Here is a 19,111-nt window from a genome sequence, read left to right as displayed (position 1 = left end):
CGTAGGGAGTTGATTTATTAGAGCTGTGTCTGAGGGCTTGAGCCATGTTTCAGTTACTGCGCAAATATCTGGATTGGCGTCGGTGAGGTAATCATTGAAAATTAAGGTTTTTTTTGTTAGGGATTGTGCATTGAAAAGTGAGAGTGAAAAGAGGGTGAGGCCTAAAAGCTGGGTGGTAGGTGCAGTCAGAATAGGGGTGAGTGCCTTTAAGTTGTAGTGAAGGGCTTGTCTTGCAGATGGTCTTTTAGGTAGGAGGTGGTGTTGCAAAATTGGGATTGGACGAGCTGGAGACATTTTGGAAGGTTAACTGGTTGGAAGGTTGTCGGAAGAACGCTGGATGGTTGCTTGCAGGATGATGGTTGTTGCAGGATGATTGTTGCAGGATGTTGCAGGATGGTTGTTGCAGGATGGTTGTTGCAGGATGATGGTTGTTGCAGGTTAAGCGCTGGATGGTTGTTGCAGGATGAGCGCTGGATGGTTGTTGCAGGATGAGCGCTGGGTGGTTGTTGCAGGGTGAACGCTAGATGGAAGTTGCAGGGTGAACGCTGGGTTAGCACTGTCATGGGACCGATGGGGTAAAGCTCAGGGAGAGCGAGGGGCGAACCGAAGGAGCGCAACAAAGGGGCAGGCCCCTTTGTTGCGCTCCTTCGTGCGCGCGACGCCCGGCGCGCGACGCCAAGGAGAGCAGCGATTTAAATAGCCCGCCGGTCGCGCCTCTGACGTCACCGCCGCGACGTTTTCGTGGGCGGTTCGGGGCGAAGGCTCGCGTCTCGGCTCGGGGCCCTACTGGGTGCGAGGGCTCGTGGTCCGAGGCCGGGTCGACGCGCCGGATCTTGGCTCCGCTCGTGGCCGGCTGGGAGGAGGAGAATCGCGGCCTCACCGGTAGGAGAGTGCTGGATAGACAGGCCGGCTATCGGCGAGGGAGCCCGATCGGGGAGAGCGGAACAGGAGGCCTTACCCCGACGGGCTTCAGCGCCGATCGCGCAGGCCAAGTTCACCGCTGGAGCCCCGTGGAGGCAAGAGGAGGAGGTTGAAGAGAGCAGCGATTTAAATAGCCCGCCGGTCGCGCCTCTGACGTCACCGCCGCGACGTTTTCGTGGGCGGTTCGGGGCGAAGGCTCGCGTCTCGGCTCGGGGCCTACTGGGTGCGAGGGCTCGTGGTCCGAGGCCGGGTCGACGCGCCGGATCTTGGCTCCGCTCGTGGCCGGCTGGAGGAGGAGAATCGCGGCCTCACCGGTAGGAGAGTGCTGGATAGACAGGCCGGCTATCGGCGAGGGAGCCCGATCGGGGAGAGCGGAACAGGTGCCTACAGACCCTTGCCTACAGACCCTGATGGCAAGTCAATACAAAATTATGTTGGCTACCTATGAATCAGAACAGGAAATTCTAAACACATTAGAAAAAAAAAAGTGAATTATCAGGCAATTAAATAGCATCTACAACAGCCCCATATGGCCCATTCTGAAGAAGAATGGTACATCGAGGTTGGCTATTGACTACTGACAACTAAACAAAACAGTCCCTTTATCCTGATGGCCTATAATACATCTAGACCAGAGCTTAATCACCATCAAAGGAGCTAAATATTTTACCAGTCTTGAATTAGCCTCAAGATTCTGGACAGTTCTGGTTTATCCTAAGGATCAGTACAATTTAGCTTTTACCTTTGTAAAGAAACAGTACATATGGAAAAGAATCCCCTTTGGCTACTTAAATTCCCTAGCTGACTTGAACATCTTTTTAAGACATAAGACATTCCATACTGGGTCAGCTTAAGGGTCCATCAAGCCCAGCATACATTTTACATTTTTACAACAACCAATTTACATGTTCAAGTTCTTTCATGATTTCGTAGACCTCTATCATATCCCCCCCCCTCAGTCATCTCTTCTCCAAATTGAACAGCCCTAACCTCTTTTGCCTTTCCTCATAGGGGAGCTGTTCCATCCCCTTTATCATTTTGGTTGCCCTTCTCTGCACTTTCTGCAGTGCAACTAAATCTTTTCTGAGATCTGGCGACCAGAATTACCCACAGTATTCAAGGTGCGGTCTCACCATGTAGCAATACAGAGGCATTATGACATTTTCCGTTTTATTCACCATTCCCTTCCTAATAATTCCTAACATTCTGTTTGCTTTTCTGACTGCCGCAGCACACTGAGCCAACCATTTCAATGATTATCCACTATGATGCCTAGATCTCTTTCCTGGGTGGGAATTCCTAATATGGAACCTAATATCGTGTAACTATAGCAAGGGTTATTTTTCCCTATATGCATCACCTTGCACTTATCCACATTAAATTTCATCTGCCATTTGGACACCCAATCTTCCAGCCTCAAGAGGACCTCTTGCAGTTTATCACAATCCACTTGAGATTTAACTACTCTGCATAATTTTGTGTCATCTGCAAATTTGATCACCTCACTCATCAAACCCCTTTCCAGATCATTTATAAATATATTAAAAAGCACCGGTCTGAGTGAACTGGTGGATCTCTGAGGCACTCCATTGTTCACCTTTTTCCACAGTAAGCAGCAAGTCAGGGTGATAAACCCTAACTCAGTAGAATAATCAAAGTAGCTCCTCACTCCTCAAAAGTTAACTCAAACTGACCACACATTGCCCTGCTTTTGGACAAGGATCAAACCAACTCAGACAACTTCAGAGGGAGGTGCTGTAGGAAATGGTCTGTCCCTATTTGATCTAACTAAAGGGCAGGATTCTAGGGCCATCTAGTGGAGACCTGGGGGAGTCTACATATAGATAGCTCTCACCACATAAATCAAATATTTATCCCACAATACAGTCCAAAGTCATATAAAACTGGGAATACTAGTCATATGTAAAGGCACCATGCAAAAACATTCACCAGCACAGAAACAAAATGCCCAACATTGACCAAAGTTTTGGCGGCGCCTACTTCAGGGGGTACAAATAATAATCCATATACTTATCTGAAAGTGAGATTCTTGCTGGGTGAAAAATAGTCACAATTATGGAAAAGAAGAAATACATATGCTGGGGCCCAACCAGCAGGACAAATATTTCTCTATTTAAAAAGCATCTGGCAGGTGACATCAGCGGAACAGGTCATCATGGCTGACAGCCGGCAAAGCGCATCATCAGGGGAAAAAACTGAAACCTCGAGGTTTATCCAGTAAACCTCAAAGGTTAGCCGGACAAACCCTTTGTTTATAACTTTGTGTATAGCTCTTTTCAATTCTTTGCTAATTTTTGGAATATGTTGTGTAAGTTTATGAAAATAACAAGGTAAATAAAAATGAGTCCTACCCTGGCAATGAGGATGAGCTGGGAGGTCACATGTGATGTATGATTCATATCCTTCATAGCTGTGCAATGCCCGAGTAATTCCCCTAAACTTCCTGCAGCTCGAAACTCAGCGTCCACTTCCTCTTTGACAGAAGATGGAAGTCTGCCAAACTGCCCACGTTGGTGCAAAGTCTCAGGTACTTATACGTATTTTATTTGATTGTTTTATTGTTTATAATGTATTTATTGTTGTGAACCGTTGCGATGGAACCCGAGTGACGGTATATAAGACCCAATAAATAAACAAATAAATAAATGCTTTTCTGTGCACGTGAGGACTGTCTTTTTGAAAATTGATGTAGGTAAAACATAGACACGGCCACATGTGCCTGCTTTTCACATGGGCAGAATTTCACATGGGTAGAATTATGCTTGAAAAGTACATGCATCGATCTGGAAATGCTGTCCGCATGCGTACGTTTCCTCTCCCCCTCCCCCCCACCCCGATCTTAACACTTCCACTGGGAACGCCTTGCCTGTATGTGGATAAAAGTCCTTGCACTGAGGGTGGGCGGTTGCCAGGCAGTCAGTTTACGTGGGTAAAACTGGTAATTACCACTGGTGATCGCTTTGAAAATTGCCCTTCGTTGGTCAATTTCTCACAAATACAGCATTTGTAATTTTTTTTTTCCTGTGGACTGCAACCCAGAGATGTTCCCCATGAGGAACAGTTGAATTGAACAAGAGTTTCATATATACTTTTTAAAAAAAAATATGCATTTAGACAGCAGATAAAGACAGTACATTGACTCAGATTAATTACAACAGGCCTGACTCAATCAGTGTTTCCTGATGAATAAAAGGTTTTCTTTAATAATCATGCAGTGTGTCCAAAGGTCATTCCAAGGTAATCTCATGTCAGTGGTGCCTACATACAAATGAGAAATGAGCAATAAAAAGTGATTATTGGCCTGAGGAAGCAAAGAACTCAGGAGGCCTCTGTTATAGCTGGTAAATCACCCAGGAATTTCTTTGAATGACTCCTTTGCCTGTCTTAATCCTCTCTCCTAAATCCTTTAAGCAAACACCATTGGCAAGATATCATTTCCTACCAGTCAGACTCCTGGTGTAAATTCCGGGCTCTGCTGAAAAAGCAGGCCTTCCTTCCACTGAAAGGCCGAGAAGTATCAAAGTATTACTGTAATATATCTGCAGAGTAACAGAGTTATCCCCCCATATTGCACAAAATCCATCCTTAGAAAAACCATGGAGGTGGTGCCGCATAAGGTTTTATAATTATCCTAGAGATGCCATGTGATCCAGTTACAGAAGGAAGGTTTTGCATTGGAACTGGCTTTCTGGCAAGCATTTCTAGCATCATCTTGATGTATTTGTGGTACCTTCCATGCTGATTTCACATCGTAGACGTAGAGATAGCAATGATGTATTAGGAAGTGTTTAAACACCCCTGGACTGGCCAAAAAGACTCCCTCCTTGAACTGGGTCACTTGGCAGCTCTATTAAGTTAGGCTTAATAGAGAGTGACAGGAAAAGGTCAAAGATTTGAAGGTCAAGCCAAGGTCTCCACTCTGCTTAAGTGTCACTAGCAACATGGACATTCCCTCTTCAGAGTGCAGTACTTTTATTGCAGATGTATTTCCATTAAAATGCAAAAGCTGTGAACAGGCCTGCATGCATGCACAGGAACATTTGCTAGGGCAGCAAAATTCAGGAGGTGGCATTACCACCTCTTGCTGCTCCCTGCAGAATGGAAAAGAGACCCTGCTGCCCTCCCTTCTCAACGTAGTCCGCTGGGACTGGAGGAAAGACATTATTAATGCCCCCCCCCCACTCAGTTGGGTCCCTTCCAATGAGGAAATCAGACAGGGGGTGTCCCACTTCTATGATAAAGGGGGGGGGGGAGGGGGACCAAGCAAGTGCAGAGAGCAAAGGGATCCTGCACAGCTCATTTGATCTGAGGTCCCGTACTTTCTGGAAGCTGCACTGGCTGGAACTGACTGAGCTTCACAGGCCTACCCCGGCTGCGGCAAGGACCTGGTGCAGTACCTCGGTCACTGCTCCCGATGCAACCCTACAGCACCATAGAAGAGACGCCACTGCTAAACCTTGATGTAGCCTATGGAGGGCCCAAATAAAAGTGGCTGCTGCAGATTCAGCCCATGGGGGATGAAGAACCAATGCCCTCCTCTTCCTCTTCCTTTTCATGCAGCTTGAGGGTGGGGATCAAGGAAGGGGGAGCTGCTGCTGCTCCTCTTCTGCATGTGGCTCATTGGATTGAAGACCTCTGGCTGACTCCTTTCTTCCTGTTGGGACAAAGGCAGGTCCTGGATGGGGCTGGAGGGGAAAGAAAATGGCATCAGAGGTTGAGGTGGGGGGGGGGGAGGGAGGGAAGAGAGTGGAATTGAAGAAGGGGTTGAAGAATAAAATCAGAGGTCTCCAAAATGATTAAGGGATAGGATCTGAGGGAGAGGGGAGAATGGTATTGAGGGTGGGGTGGAATGGGGTAGAACGGGATGGGATTGGGGAGAACATATTTATTACTGGAGGTAATGGAGTTCTGCTTGGGGAAGGGGAGGAGATTAAGGGATCGGATCTGAGGCCAAAGGGTGGGGGAAGAGAGTGGAATTGGAGCTGGGGGTGGATCCTGAGGTCTATAGAGGGGGTTAAGGCAGTGTTTCTGAGCACTCTCCTGGAGACACACCTTACCAGTCGGGGGTTTCACGACGTCCGTCATGAAAATGCCTGAGATAGCCCTGCTGTGCCCCTCTCCTTCAACCCCCAGCCCCTGACTTTCTGCTTCCCACCTTGCTGCCTGGAGCCATCTTCCTAAGAAGGCGCATCCTGACCCCCTCTCTGATGGTATTCTTCTTTTTTTCTGGGGGGGTGGAGAGATTTTGGAACTGGCCTTTGTTGGACTATGTGACCATGGGACTTAATTTAACAATGGATTTTGCGCCCCCGTGTGGCAGACTTAAGATGGTGTAGCCTTAGCCTTTTTGACCATCAGGCACCATTGCAGAGGAGTTTCGACCATCGGTTGCTTTTTGTGTCAGTAACTATCTCCTCGTTTTGTTTTGTTTTAGGCAGGGATGTTTTGGGGATTATTTTCCACCTTTCTTGGCTCTTGTTTATTTTCCCTGGTTTTGGAGACAGACCATTGTCTTCCACCTGGAGCTGAGTGCCCTTGGTGCCAGGGAATCAGTTCCCATTCTATTGGGAAGAGGCGTCTCGAGCCTGAGGAGTGAAGGTTTCCATCGGAGGAGAAACGGACCCCTGTGCATTGCCAGCGGGAAGGAGCTGCAGGCAGTGAAGAGCTGTGCTTGCTGCTGACTCAGGTGGGCTGCACTTGTCAGGAGAGTGGCACTGCCACAAGGAGATCTCACATAATTAAGGAGACTTCAGCAAAGGTAGGAGAATTGGGACTTATGTTCTGATAAGTAAAAGGGACTTTATTCTAACCGTTCCACAGTGGGGAGAAGCTGTGATAAATTGGAGGCTGGAAGGAGGATTGAGCTATTTTCAATCTGAATAATTGGAAAGAGAAAAAGATCAAGTACTAAGGAACTGGCTTCCATTAAATTCAGACTCTTTACTGGAAGAGTGAGGTCACAAATGTATTGATCTTTCTTCTGCCTTATTTGTTCCTTGATTTTATTTTTTTTTTAATCTGATTTGAGTGCTGTAAATATTCTTCAGTCATCTAATCAACTATTAGTAAAGAAGCTGGAAACCACATTGTTGCTCAGTGTGATTTTTGGACGCCAAAGACTGTGACTAATTATCAGTGCTGTTTACAGAGAGGGAAAAGGGCTTGTACTATGTTAAATACAAAAGAGCCTTGAAGCTCAGCTTCCTTCCACAGGGAGCCCTGGAACGCAGACGTGTAATTTTATGTATGGAGAAACGAGGACAGGTAGTGTCCATCTCTCTTTCTATGCGCTCCTGGGTTCAGTCTATAGACGCCATCCTGCCTGGGGTTACATATTTGTATCGTCTAGACTGTGCGCTCCACAGAGCAGGGACTCCTGCTTCTCTGTATCTACGTGGCATTTGTTCGTCTAGTTTCTAGCAGCATATAGAAATGATAAGTACTAGGAAGAATAGTAAGAAAGCAGCATCCATTGCCACTAAGTTTGCCATTTTACTGCAATAAAATAGCTAGAAAAAAAAAACAGATTTTTAGCTCTTTTACAGTTCAATAAATTGTAATAGTGCTGTTGTTTGGTCCGACAATTGATATTTGTTAAATAATACCCCATAGGACTGGGATCGTTTTGATTTTTTTTTTTTTTGCCTCATATTCTCAAATTGACAGGGCCTTAATTACATTATTGTGACAAGGTACGTCAGAGCACCAGCTTTTATGCTCATCATCTAATGAGCTCGGCAGCTAGATTTAGAACTGCTCAGCACTGGGATTCATGAACATCTGCGGGGTGCATTTTTAAGGTCTAATAATAGCAATGTAATTTGCTTCACTCAGAGCACGTAACTGTACGCTGTGTGGGGCCTTTGCGTTCAGCCAGTCATCAGCAATATGGCCTGGAGATACTTGTTATCATCTTGTAGCGCCAATCCTTCCAAGCCATATTCCTTAAAGAAAACTATTCGGATCTACTTATGTTTAGAGAGAGAGAGAATACTGCAGTGAGAATACAGCTCCCTACGATTTAAACTGATCCATCTGTCAAAGGATTCTTTTTGAGAGCAAAGTGTTGCGATTGCCACGTAATTTCACTTGAATATGTAGAAATAAGGGTCAACAAACAAGCTGTGGGTGATATTCTCCCTTTATCAGGCCAGTGAAGAGACAGCATGGCTACACTGTGCTGTTAGACATAGACCCCTTTAGAACTGCAAAGGTCACCTCTGTCAGACCCTTCTCCCCCATCCCAAACCCGGTTCTACCCTAACCTACCTTTTCCCTTTACTGAGCTGTAATTTTCATTTCCATTGCAACTTCCTGTCATATGCAGACAGTCGTATGCCTAGCTGACTCTAAACCCAGTGTATCCACACTGACCTGATAAAGGGAGCATAGCTCTTGAAAGCTCATTACACATGTATTGAGTTACTCCAATATAAGGGTAGCACCATACAACTTGTTCATTGACCCTCTTTTGAAAGCAACCCTAAATAGGCATCAATCATATTTTATCTGACAAAAAAATAATTGCACATACTTATTTTTTGGAGGGTAAATGAATTGTCCTTGGTTCACCATGGTTAGCTGGATAAATGCAGAAGGTTGTCAAGCTGAGGGCTCCTCAAACCACATTACAGCAAGCAAGGTTTCTGGATGACATTTAGAAGGAAAAGTTCATTTGCAGACTTTCAGCCCACTTACCTCACATTCGTTGGAGCTACGAAAATATGAATACCCGGGCACCCAATGGTAAATTTCTGCACTGCACTTGTGCTAAGTAGTGTTAAATGTGAATGCAAAACATCAGTTCTGCACTCTCCTCTTAAGAACATAAGAAGTTGCCATATTGGGTTAGACCGAGGGTCCATCAAGCCCAGCATCCTGTTTCCAACAGTGGCAAAACCAGGTTAGAAGTACTTGGCAAACACCCAAACATTAAACAGATCCCATGCTACTAATACCAGTAATAAGCAGTGGCTATTTCCTAAGCCAATTTGACTAATAGTTTATGGCCATCTCCTCTGGAACTTGGCAAAACCCCTTTTAAACCCAGAGAAGCTAACTACTTTAATCACATCTTCTGGCTACGAATTCCAGAGCTTAATTATGCATTAGGTGAAAAATAATTTCCTGTTTTAAATGTGCTACTTGCTAACTTCAAGGCCTGCCCCCTAGTCCTTGTGTTATCTGAAAGCAATAAACAAATAATTTACATTAACCCATTCTAGTTTTTTCATGATTTTATAGACCTCCATTATATCCCCCCTCAGCCATCTCTTTTCCAAGCTGAAAAGCCCTAACCTGTTTTGTTGCTGGAGCGGTCCCAATTCCAGGGAGGTTAGTGTGCCCTTGGACCATGGCATGACTGCGGAGGAGCTCTGAGGAAGCGCCGAGGCAGGCAAAGTGTGTCCAAGCTTGGGCGGACAGGCTGAAGACCAGGAACTCGGACCTCTGCCGAACCTGAACGCACCAGAAGAGACCCAACAACGTAATGCTTGTCTCTGGGGTAGCCCTCCGGCCACTCGATAGCCCTTTTGGACCTGCCACCTGGAAGTGGCAGATGCGACAGGATGGACAGAGGTCAAGGACAAGCGATGGTACTGGAACAAGACGAAGACACTTGGAGACATGGTTGGGCGACGGTACTTGGAGACACGGTCGGCCGAAGACACTAGGCAAGGAGGCAAGATTAAGGCAAGGCTGAAGCAAGGCTGAGGCTTCTGGATGAAGATATGTTCTGGGCGGCTCAAGACAGGTCCAGCCGGAAGTGGTTTCAGTGACCCAGTGCGACCGGCGCCCTGGCAGGTCCACTGACAGTAGGGTCTGCTGGATGGGCAAAGATTGGTCCCCAGAACCTGGAGCATCCGCACAAGGACAGGCTAAGGAAACTAGGTGGACAAAGACTCTTGGTGAGTGGAAAGACGACAGCAAGGTTAAAACTCAGGATGAAGTGGAACCCGGGCAACACTCATAGCAGGTTCCAGCTGGAGTAGAGGCTTCACCCTGGCAGGTCCACTGACAGCATGATCCACTGGCGGGAGGCTAAGGTGGACCCAGAACCAAGAACATCTGAGGACAAGGCTTCTAAAGAGAGGAGCCGGAAGGAATGGATGCCTGGAGGCGGAACATCTGAAGATGAAGACATCAGGGACATCTGGAGCATCTGAAGACAAGGACGTCAGGGCATCTGAAAATGAAGACATCAAGGACATTGGAGGACGAGGATATCAGAGACATCTAAGGGTGAAGACATCAGGGACATGTGAAGACCAGGACACGGGATCCGATGAGAGACCAGGAACCATGGACGAAGACAGGACAAAGGAACAAGAACCATGGACGAAGATGACGAGGGAATTCCCATGAAGAACAGGGTGCCTTGAAGAAGCTGGAATAGACGAGAAGTCCAGGAGCAGACTTGGCTCCTTGCGAAGGCATTGGAGAACTGATGAATAAATAGGGCAGACGTGGAGACGCCTGGACAACATCATCAAGTGGGGCCGCGGGGCTACTCCCACCGCAGGCCCTTTAAGAAGCTGAACAAGGCGCGGCCACGCGACTAGGAGGCAGGACCAGGGACAGCGGCGTCCATGCCGCAAAGAAGGAGCAGAAGCGACACTAGGCTGCAAGGCAGGTCCCGGCATTGGTGGCAGCCTCCTGCCACAGGGCTGGCACAGAACAGAGACTTCAAGCCACGTGGGCAGCAGGGCATGTGGTGGTACCGCCATGCAGGAGAAGATGGCAGCAGTGGCAGGCCTGCCCGCTGCAGAAGAAACAACGGTAGTGGCTTCCGAGCCGTGCGAGGAAGATGACGTCGGCGGCCTACGGGCCACGGAGGCAGGACAACAGCAGCTCCAGGCCACTAAAATAGCATCGGGGTGGCAGAAGACTAGTGGCGGAGAGGTGAGAGGCTGCTCGCGGCTAGGCCCGTGAGCAGCATTGTAACATCTTTAGCCTTTTCTCGTAGGGAAGCTGTTCCATCCCCTTTATCATTTTGGTTGCTCAGCTCTGTACCTTCCCTACCACTTCCCATCTTAATAGTAACATAAAATAGAGTTGAGTTTCAAGAAGAACAGGTGCAGAGAATATTATAAACAGTTAAAGGGTCCTTATACTGTTGCAGCTCAAATTATTGCTTAAGTTGAAATACTACCTGAGAGTGTTTAGTGCACCAGAACTAGACAACCTGAAATTTTTTCTGTCATCCATAGGCTGGGAATGCACACAGAGGACATTCATTCCATTCCCAATGCTGCTGCAAAGGAGCTCATTAGAGATTTGGGTGCTCTAGTAGCTTCAGCAGCTCAGCAGGGCCCAAGGGACAGGTGAACCAATGGCATTTGGAAGCAAATCCCGAATATACTGAAGGTAATAACTTTAAATTTAAAAAAGTTATGTTGTGCTTTTTTTGGGTTATATATCTTCATCGTAGGCACTTAAATACATAAGATTTGCCACACTGGGTCAGACCAAAGATCCATTAAACCCAGTATCCTGTTTCTGTGGCCAATCCAGGTCACAAGTACCTAACAGGCTCCCAAGCGTATATAGATTCCAAGCTGCTTATCCCAGGGATAAGAAATGGATTTCTGCAACTCCACCTTAATAATGGTTTATGGACTTTTCCTCCAGGAACTTGTCCAAACCTATTTTAAACCAAGCTACACTAATAGCTTTCACCACATCCTCTGGCAATGAATTCTAGAGCTTAATTATATGTTGAGTAAAAAAAATAATCTTCTCTTATTAATTTTAAATGTATAACCTAGTAACTTCATTGTGTGTGCCCTGGTCTTTGTACTCTTAACCATTCCACTCCACTCATTATTTTATAGATCTCTACCTTATCTCCCCTCAGCTGTCTTTTTTCCAGGCTGAAGATTCCTAACCTCTTAAGCCTTTCCTCATAGAGGAATTGTTCCATCCCCTTTATCATTTTGGTTGCTCTTCTCTGTACCTTTTCTAGTTCTGTTATATCTTATTTCAAATGTGGGGACCAGAACTGCACACAATGATCAAGATGAGGTCGCACCATGGAGCAGTACGAGACATTATGATATTCTGTTTATTCTCCATTCCTTTCCTAAAAAGTCATAGAATATTTGCTTTCTTGGCTGCTGCTGCACTCTGAGCAGAAGATTTCAACATATTTTAAGAACATAAGAACATGCCATACTGGGTCAGACCAAGGGTCCATCAAGCCCAGCATCCTGTGTCCAACAGTGGCCAAAACCAGGCCATAAGAACCTGGCAAGTACCCCAAAACTAAGTCTATTCCATGTTACCATTGCTAATGGCAGTGGCTATTCTCTAGGTGAACTTAATAGCAGGTAATGGACTTCTCCTCCAAGAACTTATCCAATCCTTTTTTAAACACAACTATACTAACTGCACTAACCACATCCTCTGGCAACAAATTCCAGAGTTTAATTTCCTGAATAGCGACTCCTAACGTGGAACCTTGCATTATGTAGCTATAATATGGGTTACTCTTCCCTAAGTGCATCATTTTGCACTTGTCCACATAAAATTTCATTTGCATGCCCTGTCTCCCAATTTTTTAATTTCTCACAATTCTCTCGCGATTTAACAACTTTGAATAATTTTGTGTCATCGGCAACTTTGATCACCTCACTTGTTGTTCCCATTTCCAGGTAATTTATAAACATATTTAAAAGCATCAGACCCAGAATGGATCCTTGGGGTGCTCCACTATTCACCTTTCTCCACTGGGAAAATTTGCTATGTTTTCTATCTTTTAACCATTTGGCAATCCACAATAGGACACTGCCCCCATCCCATGACTTTGCTCAAACCAAATCCCTTATTTGGAGTCAAATGTAAAAACCTTTTAAAGATACTCAAATTATCTTTTGTACACCAAAGGAAAATAAAAAAAAATTAAAATCTGTCATATTCCTTACTTTGGATTAAGCACTGAAGAATCCACAGCATCAGAAGCATTATTAAATCACCCCAAAGCATCAGACCCTCACATTTCCAATTAAGGCTATCTACCTATGAATAATATTATAGTATTGGCACTTTTGTTTCAATGCTAATATCTCATTTGTAACTTTCACATGCATCTTGCAGACATAAACCAATAGGAATGTCCTTCCCTGTTTGGAGGAGCTCAACTCCACTGCAAATCTTTTTGATAATTCCCATGCATCGTAAGCACCAGTAGATGGCACAACCTGTCCGTGCTGTGAAGATCCAAAGCAAGCAGACATCAAAGCGCCAACAGGTTACAGAAAAGTTTCTCTCCTTTTGCAGGTCTATTTGGCCTTCATTTACCCAGAGTATTCCACTTTCTGAATGCCCTAGGGGATTGGGGGTGCGGGGTGCGGGGTGGGTGCCAGCTAAAAACCATTTCTCAACCAGAGCATTCCTGTAACAACAACAACAACAACTACTGCTGCTGCTACCCGGAAGGACTATGGAAAGACAGCCATGTAAAAAATATAGCTTACTGCCATTTCTTCTCTTATCTCTCCCGTTTCTATTTCACTGTTCTTTCTACTAGCAATACCTGGGGACATTTGAGTTCTGCTCACCCTGAGATTGTACAGGGACAGGGGAGAGTGAGTGGGTAGGTGTGAGGGTCTGTGAAGGATGAGGTTATGCACAAACTTTCTTTCTATCCCTTCCCTCCATGGACTTTGCCTCTCTAATATACATACACACACATACAAACTCTCTCTCTACTCCTCCGGGGAAAACCCTAGCACTGTCCCCCTTTCTGAACCCAGGCTCGACCCCACTCTCTCTCTCTGTCTCTACTCTCTCACGCACAGGCCCAACCGCACCAGCTACAAACTGTGAAGCTGCAACTTCTGTGGTTTCCCTAAGCCGATTCTTCCTCCTCCTTCTGGCCCATACAGCCAATGCCGTGGTCTCCTTCCTCCAGCCCTTACAGCCAATGCTATCGTCTCCTTCCTCGGGCCTGTTTTCAGGCTGATTCAAGCACAGTCACCTCCCTCCAGCCCAACACATGGTGGCATCCGGAGGTTTATGGTATATCTCTAGAGAACTGATAATTTTATTGACATATTGGGGTCTCCAGAGTTCCCAAGTGTATCTACTAGTCATACATACCTGGGAACATTTGATTTCCAGTCACCCTGAGAATGTCATGGATTAGCAGGAGGGCAAGGAACACTCATTTTTTCCTCGCTCATAAGCACACACTCCTAGCATCCAGTCAGATGGGTTCAGGACCAGTGGGTTATGCACCTCTACCAGCAGAAGGAGATCGAGCAAACTGACATCGCAGTATAAATACCCCTGCACTGACATCAGCCTGCCAGTATTCTCCATCTCCACAGATGGTGGACATGCATTTCCCTATTGGGGATTGCTTTTGATTTTGGAAGGAGAAAAAAAGGAAGATTAATCCGCCCCACTCTCCTGCAGTCAGGTCCCTTCCCCAGATGAGAATTCCTGAGGTGACTTCCATGGTCCCTCAGATGAGTGCTTTGGTCCAGTATCTGGTTTTTCAGCCAGTGTAGACTAAGCTGCTTGGACAGCTGAAAGACAGAGGGTGCAGGAAGCCGCGCAAGATGGTAATGGCATATGCCCTCTCCCCCGCAGCCAGCTGAGCTTAGGTAATATTAAAAAAATATATATATATATCTTACTAGATAAACGAAGCTTGACCGACGTGCCACAAATGCGCAGTAGAGACCAGCTCTACCGCGCATGTGCGGGCGAGCACGTCGGTCTGAGCCAGCGTCAGAAAGAAAAAAAATGGCGGCGTCCAGTGGCAGCAGCGGGCGGCAACGGCGGTAGCGGGCGGCGGCGGTAGCAAGCGGCGGCGACAGTGGGCGGTGGCAGCGGCGGCAGCGGGCGGCAGTAGCGGCCAGTAGCGAGGGAGGGAGAAGAGAGAGAGAGGGAGGGACGGACTGAGTGGGAGGGAGGGACGGAGAGAGAGAGTGGGAAGGAGTGACTGAGTGAGAGGGAGGGACTGAGTGGGAGGGAGGGATTGAGTGAGGGGAGGGACTGAGGGGGAGGGACTGGGGGGAGGGACTGAGTGAGAGGGATGGAGTGGGACTGAGTGAGAGGGAGAGGGAGAGGGGGGACTGAGTGAGAGGGAGTGGGACTGAGGGAGGGAGTAGGACTGGGAGAGAGAGGGAGGGAGTGGGACTGAGGGAGAGTGAGTGGGACTGAGTGAGTGGGAGGGAGAGAGGGGGGAGGGAGTGACTGAGTGAGAGGGAGGGACTGAGTGGGAGGGAGGGATTGGGGGGAGGAACTGAGTGAGAGGGGGGGGGGGACTGAGTGAGAGGGAGTGAGTGGGACTGAGGGAGGGAGTGGGACTGAGGGAGAGAGAGGGAGGGAGGGAGTGGGACTGAGGGAGAGGACGGAGGGAGTGGGACTGAGTGAGAGTGAGTGGGACTGAGTGAGTGAGAGGGAGGGAGAGAGGGGGGAGGGAGTGAGTGAGACTGAGTGGGAGGGAGGGACTGAGTGAGAGGAGAGGGAGGGTGGGGAGGAGTGGGTGAGGGAGGGAAGGAGGTAGGGGGTGGTGAAGAGTGAGGGGAGAGAGAATGAGGGGGAGGTGAGAGACAGAGGGATGTAGCCCGTTTTAACGGGCTTAACGGCTTGTATATGTATAATATATAATACAAATACAGAAACGCATAAGTAGGGCTTTCTCCTTACCCAGTCTCCTTGCTCAGTGCGCCATTCCGATGTTCATCCTGATCCAAGGAAGGCTTATGGGACATGGGAAGCCTGGTGGGTTGAGAAGCCTCTATCGGATAAGCCCCGCTCTGAGGCTTTTCTCCTGTGCGTCGCGTGGTAGGCCAAGGTGCTGTTTTGTGCATTTTGCCTGTGCATTCTTGTACTCTTCTTGTGTAGACATTTTTCAAGGGTTGCTATCCTTTCTTCAACACAGTCCTCAGCCCAGCTCAATCTTGCCAGAGCACAGCCGCAGCCTATTACTGCTGTTAAGCGCCGGACTACTCCTAGATCAGCTGTAGGACTTCCCAATAGGGATCCGGATGCCACAGATGATGAAGCTGATCCCAATTCCCTGGAGGATGGGGAAATTCCTCTAAGACTGAACCCATATAGGACTATGTTGTGGTTCTTTCATAAAGATGAGCTGCTGGCTGTATCCCTGGCAGCTGATCCAGGAAAAAGAAGAGGCGTAGAAGCTCATTGTGGTCATTACCTCATCTCTGGGGGTAAATTGACTCTAAGGAGGATAAGGCGAAAGATTTTTCTCTTTTGAAGATACTGTTGGAGAGGACCGAGCAGTCTGGCAGGAAGGGCATTTCCCCAGCATCCATAAAAGCTGCATCAGAGATCTTTTTGCCTGAACGAACAGATACAGAAGAATGGATTTTCGAGCAGAGAACTCAAGAGACTTGAATACTTTGGAGAGTTTGGATTACAATTTGAGGGGTTTTCACCTGCTGAGTTTTGCAGGATTTTTGTGCTGGGGGATTTTTCCCATTTCGCCAAGGTTTTGCTGGAGCTACATTCCATTTGCCCTACCCTTTAAGGGGGAGGGATCTTGACCTTGGATAATGGTGCAGTGTGAGGGAGATCAAAAATGGATAAGGAAACAATGATTTCTCTTGCTTTGATCTGCTTGATGCTGTTTCAGTTTTCACTATTTTGGCATAGACACTCATCTTTAAATTCAAGTAAATTATCTTTATTTTGAACACCAAGTGTTTGGTTTATTTTATCTTATTTGACCTTGCTGAATGGAATGGTGAGTGGACTGATTATTACTGGACAAGTCTGATGGTATTCTCCTCTTTGGTCTTATTCTGATTGATTAGAACCAGCCAGTTTGTGTGTGAACCTTTTGACCAAGTGTAACATACCTCTAGGAACTAGGGCAGAGAAATGTTGAATCATCATTGTGACATGAAAAGACTGACAATAGAGTGCTGTCTCTTTAAGAGCTGAGGGGGGGGAAAGGAGATTCAAAATTTGATTGTATTGAGCGTGTGCGAACAGATCACTGCTCAGCTTGAACAGAGTTCCTGCCCTGCTCTGAACTAATAAATATTATCTGTGCTGATTAAGGTGAGCAGCCCTCTATAATTGTATTCATGTGTAATGTATTTATGTTAGTTAACATTGTTTTGAGATGTATTGAAGTTGTTTTTTACTTTACCTAAAGAGATTTATAAAAATTTGATTGTATTGAGCGTGTGCGAACAGATCACTGCTCAGCTTGAACAGAGTTCCTGCCCTGCTCTGAACTAATAAATATTATCTGTGCTGATTAAGGTTCTCTTTTCTGGAACCCTGCTGTGGACGACTTGGGAGTAGTTGAACTGTGCCCTGTCAGGATTTGAAGCTCTTCTTTCGGATAGAGGCTGCTGTATTGTGGATTTGGCAGTTGGAGCAGCAGTACTGACGCCCTCTTCAGCTCTAAATTCAAATGGACACACAGTAGGATACAATCTGGGACTTTGCTTGTTCAGAGACTGCTTAAGGTCGGGTGCTATATCACATGCTGATTCTGGTTGAAATACTTAACATGAGTTTATGACAAAGTTGAGTTTTCTCTTGTACTATATACATGTGTTTATATGACAAATGCAGATGCTTAGGAAGTGAACAGATTTATTTCAGTCATTCATTCCAGTAAAGATAAAACTGTTACTCACTAAAGAGCGTGTGGATTCATTTCTGATACTGGGTTGGGAATCAAAGTGCAGGTTTCAGACACAAGGAGTCATAAAGAAAATTGAACTTTAAGGGTTACACAAGGAATATTGATCACACCAGGAGCCTGGAATGATAACTTCCCCCCTGCCAGACTTCAACCCAGCACTCCTGGTTGATGTTCACAGCACAAATGAGGGAGCAGCTGCACGCACCTACGCTCCCTCTCACTCACATGCTCGTTCTCACTCACACACACTCCTTCACATACACATGCTCCATCACACACACACACACATACATGCACTCTCTCTCTCTTAGTCCAAACCCACCAGCGGCAGCTACCTCCTCCTCCTTCAGCTTGCACAGCCAATAGGACCTCTCCTCTTTCTGCCAGCACACAGGACAAAGCATCCCCTGTTCCTTGTCCCAGGCAGATGCTTCCCCTGCTCATTCTACAAACCTCCCTGGCTGAGGCTGTCACTGCTGCTGCTTCCGGCCGAGTCGCCAAAACCAATACTGCTTCTACTTGTGACCTATGGGGCTCCTCCTCCTCTTTCAGCCACACACTGACGCTCCTCCTTCTGCCTGCCCGCATGGGCCCTGGTGCTGGCTTCCTCTTCCAGGGCCTGCACAGTGCAACCTGAGTTTTCCTGCATTTGCCCAGACACCCACATTTCCTGTGGAACTCCAGAGTCTCTGGGTCAAATCTAGAGAGTTCCCAAGTATGCTACTATTGAAAGTGTATCTTACCATGTGGTATTTTACAGTGAATATTTGTGTTTTATCATGCGCCCAGTGCAAATACTGCTTCCTGTTTGGTTTTCTCTAACAGTTGACAGATAAATCGTCACTGAATGAATCTATACTTTTGGAATAAAAATTTGTAGTGTGACTTATTTTTTTCATACATGTCGAGGAGAATTTTCTAAATCCATTTACTCACCTTATCCATGGGTAAAAGTAAGCACAGAGGTAGGTGCGTGCCTGGGAGTAGCTGCAGACTTAACTCAGATATCTGTAGGTTCTTTCCCTATTTTGAAGAGCTAAAGAGGAGAAAACAGGACTGAAGCTTTCCATCCTTGTTCTATATCCTAAGATCATGGACTGAGAAGGAGTGAGAGCTTCCTCTGTGTAAATGATAGCCCTTTCTCTTAGGGTTTTTCCAGAGCGGGAAGAATCCTGTCCTGGGTTGAAAGGATTCCGGTTGGTTTGACCGATGGGATCCGGAAAGCACACACTGCACCCAGTGTGATCCGCTGCCAGGAAAAGTAGTGCTACACCATTAGTGAGGAGTTGGTATTCACAAGGTACTCAAACTAAAGGAAGAGGAGAGGTAAGGAGCAGAGCAGAGCCACATTTAAGACTAATCAGAGAAAATTCTTTTTCACTCAACGCACAATAAAGCTCTGGAATTTGTTGCCAGAAGTTGTGGTTAGTGCAGTTAGTGTAGCTGGGTTTAAAAAAGGATTGGATACGTTCTTGGAGGAGAAGTCCATTAACTGCTATTAATTACGTTTACTTAGGGAATAGCCACTGC

Source organism: Rhinatrema bivittatum, chromosome 7 (genome assembly GCF_901001135.1).
Source record: "Rhinatrema bivittatum chromosome 7, aRhiBiv1.1, whole genome shotgun sequence".
Taxonomy (NCBI): Eukaryota; Metazoa; Chordata; class Amphibia; order Gymnophiona; family Rhinatrematidae; genus Rhinatrema; species Rhinatrema bivittatum.
Note: the sequence above shows the minus strand (reverse complement) of the source record.